This window comes from Notolepis coatsorum, assembly GCF_963971535.1.
Source record: "Notolepis coatsorum genome assembly, chromosome: 4".
NCBI lineage: Eukaryota > Metazoa > Chordata > Actinopteri > Aulopiformes > Paralepididae > Notolepis > Notolepis coatsorum.
The window spans coordinates 138340032-138363329 of NC_140168.1; positions in this window are offsets into that span (position 1 = coordinate 138340032).

Sequence of the window (23298 nt, forward strand, 5' to 3'; positions counted from 1 at the left end):
GGCGGTTAGGTGGTCGAGCGGAGATTGCGTTCGTCACCAGCCCCGGAGCTGTGAGCTTGGTTCGCCTGTTCGAATCCAGCTTACAGCTCCGGGGTTGTCACCAGCTTGGCTGGCCGTCTGCACTGATACAATTGGCTGTATCAGAGGGTGGGAGAAGCTGGCGGGGTGGGTCCGGGTCGTTGTAAACAGCGACTCCTACAGTTCGGTCGGGGCGCCTGCTAAGCGCGGATTGGACGTGAGGGGGATAGTGTGGTCCTCCCACACGCTACGCCCTCTCAATGAGAATCCGCGCTGCCAGGTGAAAAGAAGCGGTGATTGGCTGGACGTGTGTCGGAGGAAGCACGTGGTAGCCTCCACTCTCCCAAATGATCTGACTGTGGGGGGTAAAGCGCAGCGACCAGGAAGGGACTGGGAATTGGCATACGACTAACATTGGGATGGGAGAAAATCGGAGGAAAATGGAGGGGGAAAAAGAAAAGAAAAAAAAAAAAAAAAAAAAATGTATTTCCGGGCTGAAAGTAGAAGTTTATCAAATAGTTTGAATTGTAAACTCTTTTAAATGCATACGACGACGTCTAGAGGTAGACTCTGACTGAGCGAGTGCTGCTGCTGCTGCTGCAGCTCTCGGCTTCTGCGCGCAGATTCCTCTGTTCCACTGCTTGTTGTGAGGAGGAGTCTGATGACGTAGCAGGGGGTGACAGGCACGTTGCCAGATCGGGTGGTTTTACGCATAATTTTTGTCCTGTTTACAGTGTGTTTTAACTGAGTTTTCGGCTGAAATGCATATGAAATATGGCACATCTTTGAACGCCGTTATAATAGAGTGCTGAGAATGAACGCACTTTTGAACTCCGTTACACAGGGCTGAGAATGAACGCGTTCTCAATTACGTTCATTTAGCGGATATACAGTACGTTCAGTTCAAGTTCGCCCAAAATACGAACGCGTTCATGAACGATCGTTCATTGACCGTGTTCAGGTACATCACTGGTCTCTTGTAAAAAACAAAGGTCACCCTTGAGATGTCGTAGGTGGTTAAGTACCTTGTTTGCCTTGATAGAGTTATTCATCCCTTTGACATCCCATGAGACGAAGCAGATGTCTCTGCCCGTCACTGCCATGTTCTGCTAAGTGTATATATACCTGAGTTGAAAAGATGAAACATTGGAAGAAGGGAGAAAGGTAGAGGGGGATAAAGAAAAAAGGGAGTAGGGGGGGGGGGTTCATTAATTTCAAACAGTCTCCAATATAGTTATGGATACATTTTAAACTGTGTTTAAAGAACATTCAAACAGGATGAACAAATTCAAAAATTTTAATTAAATAGCAATGAAAGATATTTGCAAAACGACTCTGGGCTCATCCACTAGACTAGAGCATGGACGCAAAAGTGCTACTGATGGCTTCCACTCAGGAGTGTGACCCATAAAAAGTTGAGATTGCACGAGTATACTCAGGCGCTTCAGTGTGCCTAGGTGTTATGGTTTGTAACCGACCCCAATCGCACAACACAAGACAGGTATGAGAGTAAGCCAAGAACTGGGCATTTATTGAATACAACAGAAGAGCGGCACTGTCCCTTTAAGGGAGAACACAAAAATACTGGAACAAGGAAAAAGGGCAATGTGCCTTTAAGAGGCGAGCAGGCTAAGGGGAAGGCTAGGGGAGAACACAAAATACTGGAAACAGGAAATAGGGAAAATTGGCACTGTGCCTTTAAGAGGCGAACAGGCTAAGGGGCTAAGGCTAAAGGACAGGGCCAGGGCAAGGACAGGGCAGGAACAGGGGCACTGGAGAGGGGAACAGGGACAGAGGCCCGCGGAGGCGGGCTGGAGACAGGGACAGAGAGAAAAACAGGGTTAAGGCCTTGGACAGGGCGAGGGACAGGGGCACTGGAGCGGGGAACAGGGACAGAGGCTCGCGGAGGCGGGCTGGAGACAGGGACAGAGAGAACAGGGTTAAGGCCTTGGACAGGGCGAGGGCCAGAGCTGCTTACAGGGATGGAGTAGGAGCGCGCAGGCTAGACGTCTGGAGTGGGGCGCGTCGGCTTGGAGAACGCGCCGGTTCGGAGAGCGCGCCGGCTCGGAGAGACACATCCTCCCGTAGAGAATTAGAGAGCGATGCGCGTCTGGAGTGGTAGCGCGCCGGCTAAACGTCTGAAGTGGTGCGCGTCGGCTTGGAGAACGCGCCGGTTCGGAGAGCGCGCCGGCTCGGAGAGACACATCCTCCCGTAGAGAATTAGAGAGCGATGCGCGTCTGGAGTGGTAGCGCGCCGGCTAAACGTCAGAAGTGGTGCGCGTCGGCTTGGAGAACGCGCCGGTTCGGAGAGCGCGCCGGCTCGGAGAGACACATCCTCCCGTAGAGAATTAGAGAGCGATGCGCGTCTGGAGTGGGAGCGCGCCGGCTAAACGTCAGAAGTGGTGCGCGTCGGCTTGGAGAACGCGCCGGTTCGGAGAGCGCGCCGGCTCGGAGAGACACATCCTCCCGTAGAGAATTAGAGAGCGATGCGCGTCTGGAGTGGAGCGCGTCTGCTGAAGGAGCGCGTCTGCTGTAGGAGCGCATCAGCGCGGAGTCTGGAGTGGTGCGTATCTGCTGTAGGAGCGCATTAGCGCGGAGTCTGGAGTGGTGCGCGTCTGCTGTAGGAGCGCATCAGCACGGAGTCTGGAGTGGTGCGCGTCTGCTGTAGGAGCGCATCAGCGCGGAGTCTGGAGTGGTGCGCGTCTGCTGTAGGAGCGCATCAGCGCGGAGTCTGGAGTGGTGCGCGTCTGCTGTAGGAGCGCATCAGCGCGGAGTCTGGAGTGGTGCGCGTCTGCTGTAGGAGCGCATCAGCGCGGAGTCTGGAGTGGTGCGTGTCTGCTGTAGGAGCGCATCAGCGCGGAGTCTGGAGTGGTGCGCGTCTGCTGTAGGAGCGCGTCTGCTGTAGGAGCGCGTCTTGCGCGGGGTCTGGAGTGGAACACTGGAATACCTCCCGTAGAGAATTAGAGAGCGCAGTACTGTGTCCCACTCCAGGCAAACGGCGACAGGTGGCGAAGGCTTGCACCTCGTCTCACGCCGGAGATGAAAACAGCATACAGACAGATAGGGAATCTCCCGTAGGAGCTTACAGATAGAGAACGACCCGACAAGGACTGGGGGGGAGATCGAGGTATTTAAAGCCCACTGGGGCGCTAATTAGAACACACATCAGGTGCGTGATGGTAATTGATACTTGACTAGAAGTGTGTGTTCGGCACGGACCAATCAAACACATAATGACAGGTACACTTGAACTTAAAGAACTTGAACTTGAGTCCAAGGGTGTGGGCTGCTGAAGAGCAGACGAGAGTAAACGAACGCGAGGGTGGGGGCTGGAGAGGTGAGGAGACAGGGAATTAAAGGTCCAGGGAACAGGAATTAAAGGTCCAGGGAAGAGGCGAACCTCACAGTAACGACAACGCGAGGGTGGGGGCTGGTGAGGTGAGGAGACAGGGAATAAAAGGTCCAGGGAACAGGAATTAAAGGTCCAGGGAAGAGGCGAACCTCACAGTACTCCCCCCTCCACGGGAGCCACCGGGCGACCCAAAAATACAGACAGAGGGGCACGGGACATAAACAAGGCAACAAACAAAAAAATTGGGCCATGCTAGCGGGGAAGCTACACCAAAGTGGGGCTAGCAAAGGGACAGGGTAGCTGAGGGGTAACAAGGGTAGCTGAGGGGTAACTAGGGTAGCTGAGGGGTAACTAGGGTAGCTGAGGGGTAACTAGGGTAGCTGAGGGGTAACAAGGGTAGCTGAGGGGTAACTAGGGTAGCTGAGGGGTAACTAGAGGAGCTGAGGGGTAACTAGAGGGCACTGATAGCTATAGGGCCTATGCTAGCTGTAATGCTACATTAACATAGAGGCTGCGCTAGCTGCCGGAGCTAGGCTAGCAGACAGGGCTGGACCAGCATGAGAGAACAAGCTAGCTGGAAGGACAGTCCTAGCTGTGGGGAAACTGACCTTGCTAGCTGAAGGGGCAGTCCTAGCAGTGGGGAAAACTGACCTTGCTAGCTGAAGGGGCAGTCCTAGCAGTGGGGAAACTGACCTTGCTAGCTGAAGGGGCAGTCCTAGCAGTGGGGGAAAACAGACCTTGCTAGCTGAAGGGGCAGTCCTAGCAGTGGGGAAACTGACCTTGCTAGCTGAAGGGGCAGTCCTAGCAGTGGGAGATACTGACCTTGCTAGCTGAAGGGGCAGTCCTAGCAGTGGGGAAAACTGACCTTGCTAGCTGAAAGGGCAGTCCTAGCAGTGGGAGAAAACTGACCTTGCTAGCTGAAGGGGCAGTCCTAGCAGTGGGGAAACTTACCTTGCTAGCTGAAGGGGCAGTCCTAGCAGTGGGGAAAACTGACCTTGCTAGCTGAAAGGGCAGTCCTAGCAGTGGGAAACTGACCTTGCTAGCTGAAGGGGCAGTCCTAGCAGTGGGGAAAACTGACCTTGCTAGCTGAAAGGGCAGTCCTAGCAGCGGGGAAACTGCACAAAAAGTGGAGGCCATGCAGAGGGACCAGGTTAGCTGCCTGGGCATGGCTAGCTACAGGGCCTATGCTAGCTGCAAGGGCTGCATTAACATAGAGGCTGTGCTAGCAGCCGGGGCTAAGCTAGCAGACTGGGGCCAAGCTGGTAGTAGAGGCCTGGCAAGCTGCAGGGGAGCTAACGAGGCTAACAGGGAAGCTAACAGGGGAGACTAACAGGCTAAACAGGGGAGCTAACAGGGAAGCTAACAGGGGAGTCAACAGGGGAACTAACAAAGGCTAACATGGGAGCTAACAGGGGAGACTAACAGGCTAACAGGGGAGCTAACAGGCATAACAGGGGAGCTAACAGGGGAACTAGAGGGAACAAAAAAAAAGGCAAACTCAACATACACTGTCTGTGCTGGCTGGGGTCGTCGACTGGTCGGGTCGTACTGTTATGGTTTGTAACCGACCCCAATCGCACAACACAAGACAGGTATGAGAGTAAGCCAAGAACTGGGCATTTATTGAATACAACAGAAGAGCGGCACTGTCCCTTTAAGGGAGAACACAAAAATACTGGAACAAGGAAAAAGGGCAATGTGCCTTTAAGAGGCGAGCAGGCTAAGGGGAAGGCTAGGGGAGAACACAAAATACTGGAAACAGGAAATAGGGAAAATTGGCACTGTGCCTTTAAGAGGCGAACAGGCTAAGGGGCTAAGGCTAAAGGACAGGGCCAGGGCAAGGACAGGGCAGGAACAGGGGCACTGGAGAGGGGAACAGGGACAGAGGCCCGCGGAGGCGGGCTGGAGACAGGGACAGAGAGAAAAACAGGGTTAAGGCCTTGGACAGGGCGAGGGACAGGGGCACTGGAGAGGGGAACAGGGACAGAGGCCCGCGGAGGCGGGCTGGAGACAGGGACAGAGAGAACAGGGTTAAGGCCTTGGACAGGGCGAGGGACAGGGGCACTGGAGAGGGGAACAGGGACAGAGGCCCGCGGAGGCGGGCTGGAGACAGGGACAGAGAGAACAGGGTTAAGGCCTTGGACAGGGCGAGGGCCAGAGCTGCTTACAGGGATGGAGTAGGAGCGCGCAGGCTAGACGTCTGGAGTGGGGCACGTCGGCTTGGAGAACGCGCCGGTTCGGAGAGCGCGCCGGCTCGGAGAGACACATCCTCCCGTAGAGAATTAGAGAGCGATGCGCGTCTGGAGTGGTAGCGCGCCGGCTAAACGTCTGAAGTGGTGCGCGTCGGCTTGGAGAACGCGCCGGTTCGGAGAGCGCGCCGGCTCGGAGAGACACATCCTCCCGTAGAGAATTAGAGAGCGATGCGCGTCTGGAGTGGTAGCGCGCCGGCTAAACGTCAGAAGTGGTGCACGTCGGCTTGGAGAACTCGCCGGTTCGGAGAGCGCGCCGGCTCGGAGAGACACATCCTCCCGTAGAGAATTAGAGAGCGATGCGCGTCTGGAGTGGTAGCGCGCCGGCTAAACGTCAGAAGTGGTGCGCGTCGGCTTGGAGAACGCGCCGGTTCGGAGAGCGCGCCGGCTCGGAGAGACACATCCTCCCATAGAGAATTAGAGAGCGATGCGCGTCTGGAGTGGAGCGCGTCTGCTGAAGGAGCGCGTCTGCTGTAGGAGCGCATCAGCGCGGAGTCTGGAGTGGTGCGCGTCTGCTGTAGGAGCGCATCAGCGCGGAGTCTGGAGTGGTGCGCGTCTGCTGTAGGAGCGCATCAGCGCGGAGTCTGGAGTGGTGCGCGTCTGCTGTAGGAGCGCATCAGCGCGGAGTCTGGAGTGGTGCGCGTCTGCTGTAGGAGCGCATCAGCGCGGAGTCTGGAGTGGTGCGCGTCTGCTGTAGGAGCGCATCAGCGCGGAGTCTGGAGTGGTGCGCGTCTGCTGTAGGAGCGCATCAGCGCGGAGTCTGGAGTGGTGCGCGTCTGCTGTAGGAGCGCATCAGCGCGGAGTCTGGAGTGGTGCGCGTCTGCTGTAGGAGCGCATCAGCGCGGAGTCTGGAGTGGTGCGCGTCTGCTGTAGGAGCGCGTCTGCTGTAGGAGCGCGTCTGGCGCGGGGTCTGGAGTGGAACACTGGAATACCTCCCGTAGAGAATTAGAGAGCGCAGTACTGTGTCCCACTCCAGGCAAACGGCGACAGGTGGCGAAGGCTTGCACCTCGTCTCACGCCGGAGATGAAAACAGCATACAGACAGATAGGGAATCTCCCGTAGGAGCTTACAGATAGAGAACGACCCGACAAGGACTGGGGGGGAGATCGAGGTATTTAAAGCCCACTGGGGCGCTAATTAGAACACACATCAGGTGCGTGATGGTAATTGATACTTGACTAGAAGTGTGTGTTCGGCACGGACCAATCAAACACATAATGACAGGTAGTCCAAGGGTGTGGGCTGCTGAAGAGCAGACGAGAGTAAACGAACGCGAGGGTGGGGGCTGGAGAGGTGAGGAGACAGGGAATTAAAGGTCCAGGGAACAGGAATTAAAGGTCCAGGGAAGAGGCGAACCTCACAGTAACGACAACGCGAGGGTGGGGGCTGGTGAGGTGAGGAGACAGGGAATAAAAGGTCCAGGGAACAGGAATTAAAGGTCCAGGAAAGAGGCGAACCTCACACTAGGTTAACCTATAATTCAGTGGACATAAGCAAAGCCCGCTTCCAACCTATACCAGCTCAAAGAGAATTTCTTTAGCCCCTACTATCATGCCGACTAGGGACATAACAATTGCGAAACCCTGATAAAGTTGAAAAAGAGGCGCCACTTTCTTTTCTTGTCTTTAAAAAAATGTAAGAATAGAATAATAATAATTAAGAGGTCTATGCAGTTACAAGAATCAGGGACATCAATATGTATAGAGAAGTAATATGGTTAGCTACATTTGGCAGTGTTAGAGACCTGCATCCTCAGACAGTAAAAAGAAGTGTGTACAACTTGAGTCGGTTCAGTCAGTACCCTGAGTACTTCTTGGAACATGCATACAAAACCTCCACTACCCAGTAAATACTATCCGGCTTGTTTGTATTGAGACCTTCAAACAGTAAGAGGAGCGTGTGCAACTTGAATAGGCTCACCTTGCATAGAGAGTCATATGTATAAAAAATACATAAAAAAGAAAGGTCAAATTAAGTTAAAAAAGAATATAAAAAATTAAAAGCAATAAAAAATTACGAAATAGGAAGCAAGAGAAAACGGCATGCTATTAGTCACAGGGTCAGGGCTAGCAACCTGAGTGAAATGAGGTTTCCTTTAAAAGATTCATTCTGATTGACATTAATAATATTACCCTTCTGAGGTATAGGTGGCCACTCTATTGTGACTAAGCAATGTAATCCAACCAAAGTCTATAAGTTCAGCCGCACATTTAATATGTCGTAATCATGTATATTGCTATTGGTGTTGGTTTCACTTGGCCACGAGGTGTTTGTTAGACCTAGGTAAATGGTCTAATAAATTTAAACCCAGTCTCTGTGTATATCAATCAGCGCATTGAGTACTACTGAAACATGTACATAGAACCTTCATTATCTAGTCAAACTGGCCCAGTCTATTTATCTTGCGGCCTCCAAACAAAGGGAACGTCTGCAATTTGAATGAGAGAGAGACACATGAAAAAGAAAAGCTAAATTTTAAAATTTAAAAAATTTTAAAAAATAAGTGTAAATAGCATCAGCGTCGGCTATTTGGGAAGCATAGAGTTCTGTTTCAAAAGCCAGTCCGACTAACCTCGATAGAATCTTCCCATGAAGTGTACAGTAAGTGTCAGGTCTACTGTGACTGACCAGTTTAGCCCAACCAATGTCTATAATTTCAGTCTCGCATTCTACATTCCTTGTCCATTGCTGCCGGCGCCAGGTTAGCTTACCCCTAGGTATTCGTTAGGTAGCCGTCCACGCTAGGCTAGTTTAGCCTTGAGGTACCTTTCAGCATCGCCAACAGTCATCAAGCGTAATCTGTCCCCGTTCTCCTCCGTAAACATCAGTTTGGCTGGATATTGAAGACTAGGCCTCAGCCCTCGTTTGTAAAGTTGTGCCATCACTTCGCTGTACGGTGCTCGCTGTTCCAACACAGCCGGGGTATAATCCTCATAGAAAGCAATTTGTTGACCGTTGTACAGCATCTCTGCCCTTCTCTTTCTGGCATCCCGGATCACCCGTTCTTTGGTTTGGTAGTTGTGGAACCTGACAATAACGGGCCTAGGCCTTTCACCCCGCTTCGGCTTAGCTGCTAGCGACCTGTGTGTGCGGTCCAACTCCGGAGGGGTAGGGAGGGTTTCTGCTCCCAAAACCTGGGACAAAAGGGTAGCGAAAAAGGGTGTTGGTCTTGGGCCCTCAATTTCCTCTTGTAGTCCAATGATCCGGAGATTGTTCCGACGCCCCCTGGCCTCTAGGTCCTCGGCTTTAGCCTTTAGCTTAGCATGGCTAGTGCTCAGTTCGGCACATGTAGCTTCCAGCAACACCATTCTCTCGCTTACAAGTTCCTCATTATCCTCCATTGACTTGACCCTCTGTCTGTTGTCGGCCACATCCGACTGAATCTTGTCAAGTTTATTTTACAGAGTGGTAATTGTAACTGAGGGGTACAATTCCCTGACTGTATTAATCAAGTATTAGTATCATTGAACTACTACCGTGTATGTACATTACTGGCCAATACCGTACAAAGGTATATTAGATTAGAACACTCCACAATGAAACGGTTTCCACACAAATACTCATTTAGAATATTTATTACATTAAGAATATGATATTACATTACTTTGTTCACTTTAGATGCGCTTATAAGGCAAAGAATGTGCAGGCAAATCAATAATGAATGTTAGGACTTAGATCTAGGGATATTCTGGGAAGGAGGGGTGTACTACCGGTTGTAAACCAGCAGGGGGAGGCAATACTCTATGAAAGTCAATGGTCCACAGAGGCGATATCACCCCTGGGTCAGCGGGGAAAGGCAACCTGGTCCCAGGGCGCGCGCCGCGCAGATGAAAGCCGTGGAGCCTCTGGTACGACAGAGACGGGCTCGAGTGATGTCCCCACGGGCAGGCGTAGATCCCACAGTAGCAGCGGGGTAGGCGGTTCTCTGCTCCAGCAGCTTGGTCAAAGCAATGAAGAATAATAATCCTTGCCGGAAAGTGGCTCTGCTGGTCCGGTGTAGGTATCCTCCGGTGCGCGGTAGTGCACGGTTGAACTTGACGTTACTATCCTATTAGTACGCGGCAATAAATGCTCTATGTAGACGCACAATTACCCACTTCACGTGGTCTTTGACTCGTAATGAAGGTTTACTAATAAATAGCGAACGATACGTTAAACAAACGTATTAGGATAACACGAGACTCTATCTTGGGGCGATGCGAGCCCTACTCTGCCCACGTTGCGTAGTGGGGAGAGACGTCACTTGGATAACTGGAACTGAACGAGACTGAACGGGACAAGGGACTAAGAGGAGTTCTACATTTCTTGCGGCCTATTTATGTGCACAGTGAACAAATAGTACCATTCGTATTTCGGTAGCCGTATTCCTACGCGGAACCGGGGCTAGTTGGGACATGTTCGTCGGCACCTTTCAAGTCGGGTCTAGGGGGTAAGTCATTGGCGCCTAGGGGATCGCTTCCAATAGGAGAACGAATATCATGGTCTGTCCTGTACCAGGTAAAGGGATATTCCGTATATATGTACAAAGAATACACAAGGGATATCAAACGATATACAAATATTATACATGGGATCTCAGGCAATAAATATATATATTCGGTTTAATCTGACCCTTTGTAACAGCCGCCCCCTAATTAGTCCCACCTAATTAGCTAAGCAGAGACAGATTAACCGCACTGTCCACTACTCAATGTCTGTGAGGGGTCGGGCAGTTCACAAAGTCAGGGGTCATGGTCGTCATTAGGCGAGTCGGGGAGCCTTGGCGACTCTATCAGCCTCGCCACGGGTCGGTTGTAGATCCGCCCTTGGCCGAGCACTTCTGCCACTCTGACCTTTCCGTCGGCACCAGTGGTCACTTTGCTTACGCGGCCGGCCGGCCACACAGCTCGGGGTGGTGACTGGTCTATGGTCATGACGACTGGACGGGATGAAGGGGGGCTTAGGAGGAAGCGGGCCTGAGACTGCTTTGATCTGTGCTTGGCTGTGCTTTCTCCTCCTCCGTCTGTTTCTCTTGTTCGCTCTGTACCCCGTGTGAGGAGGGGCCGGTCCCGGCCGCCCCGTCAAGGAGTCGCTTGGGGTGCTGGGTTCGAGGTCAGCTACGTCTGAAGCGCAGCTGAGGGGGGTGGAGTTCCGAACTCCCTCTGGTACCCACGGTTCTCTCACGGGCCTCTCGCTTAATGTCAATAGCCTCTGCTGTACGGGGGAGAGGCCGGTGTCGCTCGCCTCTGTGTGTAGGCAGCTTGTAGACGTGGGTTGACTGTCAAGTCCGTAGAGGGGGCCTTGGAGCGTCCATCCCAGTCGGGTCTGAACCGCGACCGGGCATCCTTTGGGTCCGACGTGGGCCGCCTCAATTGGGAGAATGAGGTCCGCGTGGTCGGAGCCGATGAGCAGGGTCGGTGTGGCGCCGTCGATAAGCGGTATAGGTAGTTGACGTAGGTGCCCATACTTAGCCATCAGCTGTGGGATGGGGTAGGTGTACTGCGACAGGCCTATGTCGTGGCTGGTGAAGACGTTACTTATACTATACTGCTTCTCGGGCTTGTCCACCGCTGCTATCTCGAAGGAGACCTTTTCACCCTTTATGGTCTTCTGGTCCCTTCTGATGGTGCGTATGGTCATCGTATCTTTGACACCTCGCAGGCCCAACTGGGCCGCTGCGGAAGCGAGGAGGAGAGTCTTTTCGGACCCATCGTCCAGGACGGCGTAAGTGTCCAGGACCTTGTCCTCGTGGCTCAGGAGCACTCTGACCACTTTGAGGAGCACACGGGGGGTCCCGCTGTGCTGGTCAATGTGGAGCACTCCTGTGGGTGGTGACGTAGACTCTATATGGTACGAGTCGCACCTTGACTCCCAGTGTCTGCCGTAGCAGTCGGGACACCAGGGAGCGGTCTGGTGGAACTTTGGTTCTGGTGCCACCGCCTCGGCATGGTACATTACCGCGACGGGCCCACTCAGTTGTCCTGGCTGACGCTTGTTGATGTCATGCAGGACCTCCAGGTGGGTGCCACCGCACCTGCTGCACTTCTTTTTCAAGCGGCACTCAGCTGCTAGGTGGCTGCGCGCGCAGCGGAAGCAGCGGCGGTGGTCCTTGACCCACTGGCTCACATCATCCGTGGTCAGCTTCTTGAAATCTTCGCACTGATAGAGCCGATGTTCTCCCTCACAGTACTGGCACTCAATCTTCCACTGGTCATCTTTCGTCGAGGGGGTGTTGTGGTTCTGGTGCTGCGGTACTGATTCGGCTTGGTGCATAACAGTCACCGATCTTCGGCCATCGTTTACTCTCCTAGGTCCCTCTCTGGAGCTTGGTGTGCTCCGCACGAACGTATCCAATCGTAGGCTGCTGACTTCTCTCGCCAGGAAGTCGGCCAAGTCTAGGAGGGATGGTTCTGGACCGTTAGGATCACGGTGGTCTCTTTGCCGCCTGAAGCGCTCCTGTCTGGCGGGCGGCAGCTTCTCTAAAATCCTCTCGACGTTAGAGTTGGCGTATAGCTCGTGCATACCCTTTTCTCGTTGCGCTCCCAGCATCCCTACCAGGGACTGTACTTTTATAGACAGGTCGTCTAGTGAGCGATTGTCTGTTGCTGGGGGTAAGCGGTCAATATGCCTTATCTCTTCTATTACGTAATCCCATATACGTCCATATCTCTGGTCCAGCGCTGCTAGAGCCGCGGTGTATGGGGTCGTAGAGGTGGCATAGGCTAGCGCTATATTGTGCGCCCGGGGCACTTTCAGGTGCTGCAGTAATATTGCATACTTGTGGCGTTCATCAGCGACATCCACCATCATTGTCTCTAAGCACATCCGGAGCTCCGTATACTGTGCTCGATTCTCATGGGTGAAGTCTGGAAACGTCGGTGTGCCAATGTATGATGCCATGGATGACTGGCACATCGGTGAACGTTGGGGGAGAGGCCTCCTAGGCGAGTCTCCTCTTGCGTGTCGTCTTGGGCTGGTACTTGGTGGGTACCGAAGGTCGGGTACCCAGGTGCTGTTCCTCGGGGCTGACGGTGCGTCAAACTCACCCGTGAGTTGAGTCGGGGGTTTGTAGCGCAGGGCCTCGGGGCTGACTTCTGGGCTGTACTGGACCTCCTGGTCCTGAGTACGTTGCTGCTGGTCGGGGCTGTACTGGGCCTCCTGGGCCAGAGCACGTTGCTGCTGGTCGGCTTGACACTCCTCCTCCTCCTCCTCCTCTCCCTCTGCTAGGACCTGGAGTCTTCTGTTCAGTCTCTTGGCGTGGTCCGGTTCTTCCCGGTTGCTAGGTCTCGTATGGACCGGCCGGGGAGGGGGTTCCGAGACGTGGACAGGATCCTCCTGTTGGCGGGGTCCCAGGTCGCTTCGTCGGGTAGGGGAATGTGTCCTAGACCCATGTCTTGACGATCTCTGAGAGCTCCGTGCGGAGTGAGGGGGTGTCGCCATGGCAACCAGTTTGTCCATCAGCTCCGCCTGCAGCCGGTCGCGCTCTGCCTCGCGCCGGGCATGGGCTGCGTCGCGCGCAGCTTCGCGCTGGGCATTGGCGATGTCGCGCTGCGCATTGGCGCTGGCCTGGGCAGCGTCGCGCTGTGCGTTGGCGACGTCGCGCTGGGCATTGGCGCTGGCATGGGCAGCGTGGAGCTGTGCATTTGCGACGTCGGCGCGGCTTCTCTCAATGTTCTCTTCTGTCTGGAGGCGTCTGGTCTCCAGTCTTATTCGGTCGTCTTCACTCCTTTGTTGCGCCTGGAAGCGCTCTCGCTCGCCTGCAAAATGTTCGCGCTCGCACGTCTGTTGCGCTTGAAGTCGATCGCGTTCGGTGGAGGCTGCCAGGGTGGCGATGAGTGCTTGCGCCAGCATCTTGTCCGCCTCGCTGGGGGAAGACGCCGTTCGGGGCGATCGGCTCCCGGCAGTACTTGTTGGAGATCCGTTCTCCTGTTGCGTACCGAGGAGATCCGTCTCCTGGGTGCGCGTCTCTTTAGGGTTGTCTTCCTCCCGGAGCTGATCGGGGACTATTTCTTCGGTATTGTCTGGGGGTAAAGTCGTGTCAGTTCCCTCCTGGTCCCCATCGTGAGCTTGGTCAGTTACATTAGAACCCACTAGGGCCTCTGTTGGCGGGTTAGCCTGGTTGTTAGGGTCGGACATAATTTTACTTTCTACTTTTTCCGCGATTAACTTCCCTTTAAAGCTAGGTATTGGACTGACAGCGTATGCCTCTAGATAGGGAGGTGGCTGCCGTCTGCGCTGCGGGCGATCTAGCTTAGGAGAACCGTTTGTGGAGTGTTCGTCATCGGCCATGTCAATATTAATATTATATTAATATTACGCTAATTATTATCCGGGGCTCGAAGAACAATTGTAACTGAGGGGTACAATTCCCTGACTGTATTAATCAAGTATTAGTGTCATTGAAGACGCCGTTCGGGGCGATCGGCTCCCGGCAGTACTTGTTGGAGATCCGTTCTCCTGTTGCGTACCGAGGAGATCCGTCTCCTGGGTGCGCGTCTCTTTAGGGTTGTCTTCCTCCCGGAGCTGATCGGGGACTATTTCTTCGGTATTGTCTGGGGGTAAAGTCGTGTCAGTTCCCTCCTGGTCCCCATCGTGAGCTTGGTCAGTTACATTAGAACCCACTAGGGCCTCTGTTGGCGGGTTAGCCTGGTTGTTAGGGTCGGACATAATTTTACTTTCTACTTTTTCCGCAATTAACTTCCCTTTAAAGCTAGGTATTGGACTGACAGCGTATGCCTCTAGATAGGGAGGTGGCTGCCGTCTGCGCTGCGGGCGATCTAGCTTAGGAGAACCGTTTGTGGAGTGTTCGTCATCGGCCATGTCAATATTAATATTATATTAATATTACGCTAATTATTATCCGGGGCTCGAAGGACCAATTGTAACTGAGGGGTACAATTCCCTGACTGTATTAATCAAGTATTAGTATCATTGAACTACTACCGTGTATGTACATTACTGGCCAATACCGTACAAAGGTATATTAGATTAGAACACTCCACAATGAAACGGTTTCCACACAAATACTCATTTAGAATATTTATTACATTAAGAATATGATATTACATTACTTTGTTCACTTTAGATGCGCTTATAAGGCAAAGAATGTGCAGGCAAATCAATAATGAATGTTAGGACTTAGATCTAGGGATATTCTGGGAAGGAGGGGTGTACTACCGGTTGTAAGCCAGCAGGGGGAGGCAATACTCTATGAAAGTCAATGGTCCACGGAGGCGATATCACCCCTGGGTCAGCGGGGAAAGGCAGCCTGGTCCCAGGGCGCGCGCCGCGCAGATGAAAGCCGTGGAGCCTCTGGTACGACAGAGACGGGCTCGAGTGATGTCCCCACGGGCAGGCGTAGATCCCACAGTAGCAGCGGGGTAGGCGGTTCTCTGCTCCAGCAGCTTGGTCAAAGCAATGAAGAATAATAATCCTTGCCGGAAAGTGGCTCTGCTGGTCCGGTGTAGGTATCCTCCGGTGCGCGGTAGTGCACGGTTGAACTTGACGTTACTATCCTATTAGTACGCGGCAATAAATGCTCTATGTAGACGCACAATTACCCACTTCACGTGGTCTTTGACTCGTAATGAAGGTTTACTAATAAATAGCGAACGATACGTTAAACAAACGTATTAGGATAACACGAGACTCTATCTTGGGGCGATGCAAGCCCTACTCTGCCCACGTTGCGTAGTGGGGAGAGACGTCACTTGGATAACTGGAACTGAACGAGACTGAACGGGACAAGGGACTAAGAGGAGTTCTACATTTCTTGCGCCCTATTTATGTGCACGGTGAACAAATAGTACCATTCGTATTTCGGTAGCCGTATTCCTACGCGGAACCGGGGCTAGTTGGGACATGTTCGTCGGCACCTTTCAAGTCGGGTCTAGGGGGTAAGTCATTGGCGCCTAGGGGATCGCTTCCAATAGGAGAACGAATATCATGGTCTGTCCTGTACCAGGTAAAGGGATATTCCGTATATATGTACAAAGAATACACAAGGGATATCAAACGATATACAAATATTATACATGGGATCTCAGGCAATAAATATATATATTCGGTTTAATCTGACCCTTTGTAACAGTAATGGACTTTCTAAACTCAGTGGTGATAGCCACTTTGTGGTCTTCAAGCAGGGTAACTAGCCAGGCCTTGCTAACAACGTCGTCCGCTTCCTCTTCTCTGTGAACATCGCCCCTTTTTGGCTTTGGAGTCTTGGATGTCATCTTTGTGAAGCCTTTTGGTTAGTTAGCTGTATCGCTAATGGTATATAGAAAGAACTGCGAAGGTTTGGAGTCTGAAAATACGGAAATAAAAAAAAACATGAGGGAGAGAGGAAAAGCATGTCTCACGCCATGCCTGCCATACCGGAAGTGGCATATTTGGATTTTATGGCAGATTTTGCTCTTGATTTATTGTGATGTTTCTTTTTGACTTGTTTAAAGAAGACTTGTCCAGCCCAACATGGGGGCATTACCTTTACAAATACATTTGATTTGATTGGATATGTCCACCGATCCTGATAGGTCCACCGATCCTGATATGTCCACCGAATAATATGTGCAAAAATGTCTCGTCTGAAAAGCAAAATTGTTAGATAGAGTTATTTTTCTTTTTTTTACTTAATTTTTAATTTTAATTTTTTATTTACAAACATACAGGTACAAAATACAAAATACGCAGACAAAATGTACAATACTATTAAACAGACAGAAACAATAAAGAAAAAATTATAATATCAAAAAGAAAACTGAAATAAAAGACAGGGTGTGACATGGGTTAATTGGTCATTTCTATCTTTACATTTTTTATTTACATTTCAATTTATTTTCTTGTTTCCTTTTCATCCTTCTGTGATGTTGTTCCTTTTCTTCCTATATTCCTCCCACTTTTCCCATTTTGACTCAAATTTCTCCTCTTGCATATGCGTGATTCTCTCCATTGCCTGTATCCCCTCTATTATCTCTGTCCATTGTTCCTTCGTCGGTGCTTCTACCCTGTACCACAGCTTAGTCAGTGCTTTCTTGGCTGCTACTAATAGTATCTTAATCAAATATTTGTCTTCTCCCTGAATGTCTTTCTGTTCCCTAGGTATAGTACTAGACCTGTCTGGGGTATTTCATATCCTACTATTTCATTTATTATCTCTCCTATCTCTTCCCAATAGTTTCTTATTTTCTGACATCCCCAGAATATGTGTGTGTGGTTCGCTACTTCTTGTCCACATTTTCTCCAACATGGTTTCTGTGCTGGTGTGTAATTGCCCTGTATTTCTGGTGTTATAAAGAATCAAATTATGTTTTTCCACCCAAACTCCCTCCATATCCTTGATCCTGTGGTTGATTGTTGTATCTTACATGTGTTATACCATTCCTCCTCTGTTATCTCTATTTCTAACTCTTTCTCCCACTTTTCTTTTACATACAAGGTTGTAATTCCCTTACTGTCCATTATTGCCTGATATAGTGCTGATATAACCCTCCCCTTCCTTCCTTCATATGATTTTACCATTATCCTAATTACCCCATTCTGTTCTTTGTCTCTGTCTTGTTTTATTTCTTTGTTATAGTAATCTCTAATCTGTAAATATCTAAAGTGGTCTCTATTCTCTAGTCCGAATCTTAACTTTCAATTTTTGTAGAGTCTGCATCTCCCCTCCTTCTATCATTGTACATATTGCTGTTATACCCCCCCGGTCCCATATTTTGAACCCATGGTCGTCTATCCCTGGTTTGAATTTGTTGTTGTGTAAGGTGGCATTGTGCCTTCTTTCATCGTGTGTCTGAATGCTGCTTCTAATATGGGGCTCAGTTCCTGTCTAAATGTTTTGTAGAATTCAGAGGGGAATCCGTCGCTACCCGGTGACTTACTGCTCTTTGCTTTACTGATCGCATTCCCCATTTCTTGTTCTGTAATCTCTGCGTTTAATATTTCATTCCTTCCCTATCGATGGTAGATCTAATTTTCCTAAACAATTCTCTATCTCCTCTTCTCCTGCGGCTATCGGTTGTGTGTATAGTTTCTTATAGTATTCTTCAAATGTCTTCTCTATTTCAGCTGGTTCTCTTAGTATTTTGTTTGTGTTCGTGTCCCTTATTGTGTGTATTGTGTTCAGTTTTTGTTGTGTCCTGATTCGTCTAGCTAAAAGTCGGGTCGCTCTCAGTCTTCCTTCATAGTATGTCTGTTTCATGTATCTAGCTTTCTTTTCTATTTCTGTCAGCAGTTCTTTGTTTATCTTTCCCCTAACTTCCTTTACCTCTATGTGTCTTTTGGTTCTTTGAGCTTTGGTGTTCTTTCTCTAATTCTTTCAGTTTCTTTCTCAAGTTCTGGTATGTCTCTTTTTTATTTACTACCTTTAGTGCATCCCATAAAATGTTTGGGTCTACCTCTCCATTATCATTTTCTTCTCTGTATCTAATTATGTCTCCTTTTACTTCATTAACCAAACCTTTGTTATTTAATAGTCCTACATTCAGTCTCCAAACTGTATTTCTCCTCCTACTTTTAAGATTCACTGTCAGATATATTGCGCTATGATCTGATATGTCCGTCACCCCTATCCTGCAGTCTTCTACCCTGTATCTGTCCCCTGTTGTCATGAGAAAATAGTCTATCCGTGAATATGTTGTGTGTGGATGTGAATAATGTGTGTATTCTCTATCTAGTGTGTGCATTTCTCTCCATATATCCATGATTCCTAATTCTGCCATTTGTATATTCATATATTTGCTAATGTTTGTCCTCCATTTCTTTGTGCTTGTCGTGTCTATGTCATAGTTCAGTACTACATTAAAATCACCTCTACAGATTAAGACCCCTTCCCCTTCCATCGCTATGATATCAAAGATTGTTTAAATAAATATTTCTCACTTTCTAGTGGAGCATATACATTCACTAGTGTTACCATTTGACCTTCCATTTTCCCCTTGACCATTACATACCTCCCCTCTGTATCCCTTATTTCCCTGATCATTTCAAACTTCACTGTTCTTAATTAGTATAGCTACTCCTCTTCTAAGGTTCTGTTTAAAAGAACTATAAAACAGATTCTCATACCCGAATATCTTCAGCTTTTCATGTTCTTGTGATATTAGATGTGTTTCTTGTAAGAAGATAACCTGCGCCTCTTCTTTCTTAAGTTTCATCATCACCTTACTCCTTTTAATCGGATTATTCATACCGTTCACATTCAGCGACATCATTTTGATACCCTTGACTTGTGTCATATTTCTTTTCCAAATGTTCTCCCGTTCTATCCATGTCACATAAAATAATATTTGTGGTTGTAGCTACTGCTATCCCTGTCTGATTTACATACATATAACCATAATCAACATTAACTTCAACATTAACACTTGGAACTTCCATGGTAGTTGAGGGACTCAGTCGTCTCCCTCTTTCCCCCGCTGGCGGGTGGGGAGTAGTGGCTCTCCTAGTGAGAGGGCTCCCCCTAGTGGCTAAGAAATGTGCACTATACATGTCCAGCTCGTTCTGTGTGCGACCTCTGAGCTCCCGGTCATAAGCTCTGCATTAGTCACTTTCATGTTCCCGTCTATTTGTATTATGTGTCACGTGTAATCCTGTGGTTCTTTCATATCCGCCTCAATATATCTCTTGAATCTCCATGTCCTTTTTTTATTACTTTTGGTATAATTATCTCGTATGTACTTTACCATCTTCTCATTGTATAAGTCCTTTTCATGTTTACCTTTACTTGTATTGTGTGTGTCCCATGTATACCAGTTTAATGTGTATTGTACTTATCCTTCCCTGGATCACCGTGTCTCCTCTCGTCTCCTCTCTGTTCCCCTTCTCCATGTCTTTTCGTCTTTCTTCTCAGTTGATCCGCTTTGAATCGGTTCAGATCTCCTTCACCGTCCGGTCCTCCTCTCCTCTTCCTCGTCCCCCGACCCTCGTCCATCTTATCGCCTCCTCCAACCTCTGCATCAGCGTCTGTCTCTCCTCTTCTCCTCCCGGCACCTTCCATCCTCTCCGGTCCATGTCCCTCGTCGCTTCCCTCACGTTGTTGTACACCTTTATGCCTTCTTTCCAATGAACCTTCAGCGTGGTCATTGGTGATTGAAATCTGATTCCTTTCTCTTTCAGACAATTTTTTATCTGAACATAGCTCCGACGCTTTACAGCCACCTCTGTTGAATAGTCATGGGCGAAGGTTATTCTCTGCCCCTCCACCTCCATCTTCGTCTGCCAGGCTGCTCTGAGAATGTTTTCTTTGGCTTCGAATTTCAAGAAATTAACTATAACTGCTCTCGATGGTCTGTTTATCTGTGGCTTTAACGCTAGGGTCCTGTGTGCCCTTTGAATCTCTATATTGGCGAGGTCTGACACTTCCAATTTTCCTCGAATTAGATTGTCTACATATTTGGTCATCGAGTTGCCTTCTATCCCTTATCTCAGTCCCCATATTCGTATATTATTTCTCCTCGACCTCCACTCCAAGTCCGTTAACTTTTCTCTCAACATATTTTGTTGTTCGAGCGTCGTCTTTAGAATCTCTTGTATCTCTATATTCCATTCCTCCGTTTCAGCGGTCCTTTTTTCTACCATCCTTATATCTTTCTCTTGTTCCTGTAGTTTTCCATCAATTGTCTCGAGTCTCTTATTTATTTCTTCTCTGAGCTTGTCCTGACCCTTCTTTAATTCTTCCCTGAGTCTGTCGATGTCGCTCCGAATGCTCTGCGTGTTAGCTTGGTTAGCTATTGCGCTAGCTTGTATGCTAGTCTGTATGCTAGCTTGTAGCTCCGCTACCCAGGTGGGCATCTCTGGTCTGTCGCCCTGCGTCATGCTAGCTTGAATTACCTCCTGCGCCACCTCCTCGTGTCGATAACTTTCCTCCAGTGTTTGTACTTCTTCTGGAGTCCCTTTTCTCTCGCTTTTTCTCGTGTTCATCCTTCCTTTTCTCTTATATCCTTGAATTGTCACTTTTTATTTTGTTTTAGATAGTTTTACTTCCTTTTTTCGATATTCTTTGACCGGGAGCTCTTTTCTATGGTCGCTTACCCGAACATCTCAAACCGGAAGTCTCTAGATAGAGTTCTTGTAGTGAATGGAAGTGACCATGTGGGCTATGAATGAAATTACCTTTTTTTGTGTAGTTTCCTGTCAGTGATAATTCACTGCAACTTTGTACTTCCAGATAAAACCCCATGGCTGGGTCCTGAAGCTTCATAACAATGCTACTGCCAGATAAAACCTCACAGTTGTGAGCCGCAGCTACATTAAACAGCCATTGATTGTGGCTGATTGACGGCCACAGCGCTAATCCTAATGCACAAAATAAATACTGTATAAACTCCCCCTGCAGAGCGTCCCTGCGCTCGCCTCCAGGGCTGGATGTGTGGAATCGATACTCGATTTTGGGTGTAAAATAACCTTTTGATGGCCAGTGAGAAAATGCAAGCAGCTCAGACCATTTCTCACACACACTGCTATTGATCTCTCCATCTGTTTTCTTCCTTGCTCTCTCTTTTTCCCTCTCCCCCTCTCCCTCCATCTCTTCCTCTCTCCCTTTCTATCCCCCACCTTCTCTCTCTCTGTCTCTCCCCCCTCTCTCTCTTTCTCTCCCCCACACTCTCGCTCTATGTCTCTCCCCCTCTCTCTCTCTCTCTTTCTCTCTCTCTTCCTCCCCCCCTTTTCTCCACATCTCTCTCTTTCTCTCCCCCTCTCTCTCTTTATCTCTCTCTTCCTCCCCCCTTTCTCTCCCCCCTCTCTCTCTTTCTATCGCCCCTCTCTCTCTCTGCCCCCCCTCTCTCTCTCTCTTCCCCCCCTCTCCCCCCTTTTCTCTCTCAGTTCCAACATGTCATCTATACCTTCTTTCTTCTGTGTTGTTTGTCCTGTCGTTCTGTACGACTCGCCCTCCTCAGAAGAGACACACACACGTGTGTCAGTGGACTGTGTTTTAACCGTGTGTGTTTCAGAGAGACAGCTGTCTCCATGTCTGAGCTGAGCAGCCGTCGCTGGCACACACACACACACACTGACACACACACACACACACACACACACACACACACACACACACACACACACACACACACACACACACACACACACACACACACACACACACACACACACACACACACACACACATTGACACACACACTGACACACACACACACACACACACACACTTACACACTGACATACACACACACACTGACACACACACACACACACACACACACACTCCACATAGCGTTGGCCTGGCTGTGGTTTGTCCATGTGTCCTGGCAAAATCCACAATAGAAAACTGATAGTAATTCAATAGGTCTTTAACCCTTTCACTGCCACATGACAGCAGGTTGACCCTTTCACTGCCACACGACAGAAGGTTAACCCTTTCACTGCCACAAAACATCAGGTTAACCCTTTCACTGCTGCACTACAGAAGGTTAACCCTTTACTATCACACTACAGATGGTTACCTGTCGGTAGTGTGATAGTAAAGTATTTTTTTTTTGTAAATGTTTTTTTTTTCTCTTTTTCAAAACATACATAGAACAAGACATCACAATACAATAGATTTATGGTAATAATAATAGAGACACTAACAATAATAACAGCAGAAATGATAGTAAGAATAATAAAGACATAATATAAACTATAAAAGTACATTATCATACATGACAAAAGACAAACAACAAAGACATGGCTCAAATATTCACATGTTGTACACTGTATATACAGCAGAAGTGGCGGTTAATTATTAATCTTTCGTCCGCTTCCGGTGGCATGCTGTGACACGTTTGGTTGCTTCTCTCCGGCTGCTCCCATTAATCAAATATAAGTATTCCGATGGACTTTTGCTACTAATTAATTAAAACCTCTTTGTTCTGAGAAAAGACTTTTATATTTTGCCGTGTGATACCTCGTTGAACTTGAACTATCAAAGCTTGTAAGAGCGCAAGACGACACAATCTGGATTGAATACACCTGTTTGTCTAACGAGCCACGTACAGGCGCACCTGCTGCTGTTCACCATGGCTCAAGGCACGCGCCAAGGTAAATCTTTCACTGCTGAAATGGCTACGGTAATGCGTGAAATTGTTAGAGAAGAAATCACTACAGCCTTGGATATTAAATTGGCTGTAAGTCTGGATAAGCTAAAGACCCAGATGGACTCCTGTATTGACAGAATGAATGACCATGACCAGGCCAGTGTTGAAGCTGATGTGAGAATCTCTGAGCTGGAGCGTCGCCAGAATGCGATAATGGAAGAAAATAAACGTCTGCGACAGAAGACAGAACAGCTCGAGAATCACAGCCGAAAGTTTAATATAAGAATTTTCGGGCTCTCTGCTGGTATTGAAGCTGGCAACCCCACTGCCTATACCACCAAGCTCCTGTATGAGATGTTTGGAGATGACTTTATTGGACCCGCTCCAGTCGTGTGTGTGGCGCATCGCACGGGCCCCGTGAAGAATGCTCCTCGGTGCATGATTGCGAGGCTATACACAAAAATGGGAAAGAGCAGGTCTTTGAATTTACACGAATACAGTTAGTGCATTCAACTAATTAATTTATAATCCTTTTGTGATCATGTTTTAATCAAGTAAAACTTCCGTTGTTTATGGAGAATGTTGAATTTACTGGTTTCTCTCGCGTTGATTGAAAACTGACAACTCAGTTAAATTGAGTAGAGTCACCAACCGGAAATAGTATACCGGAAA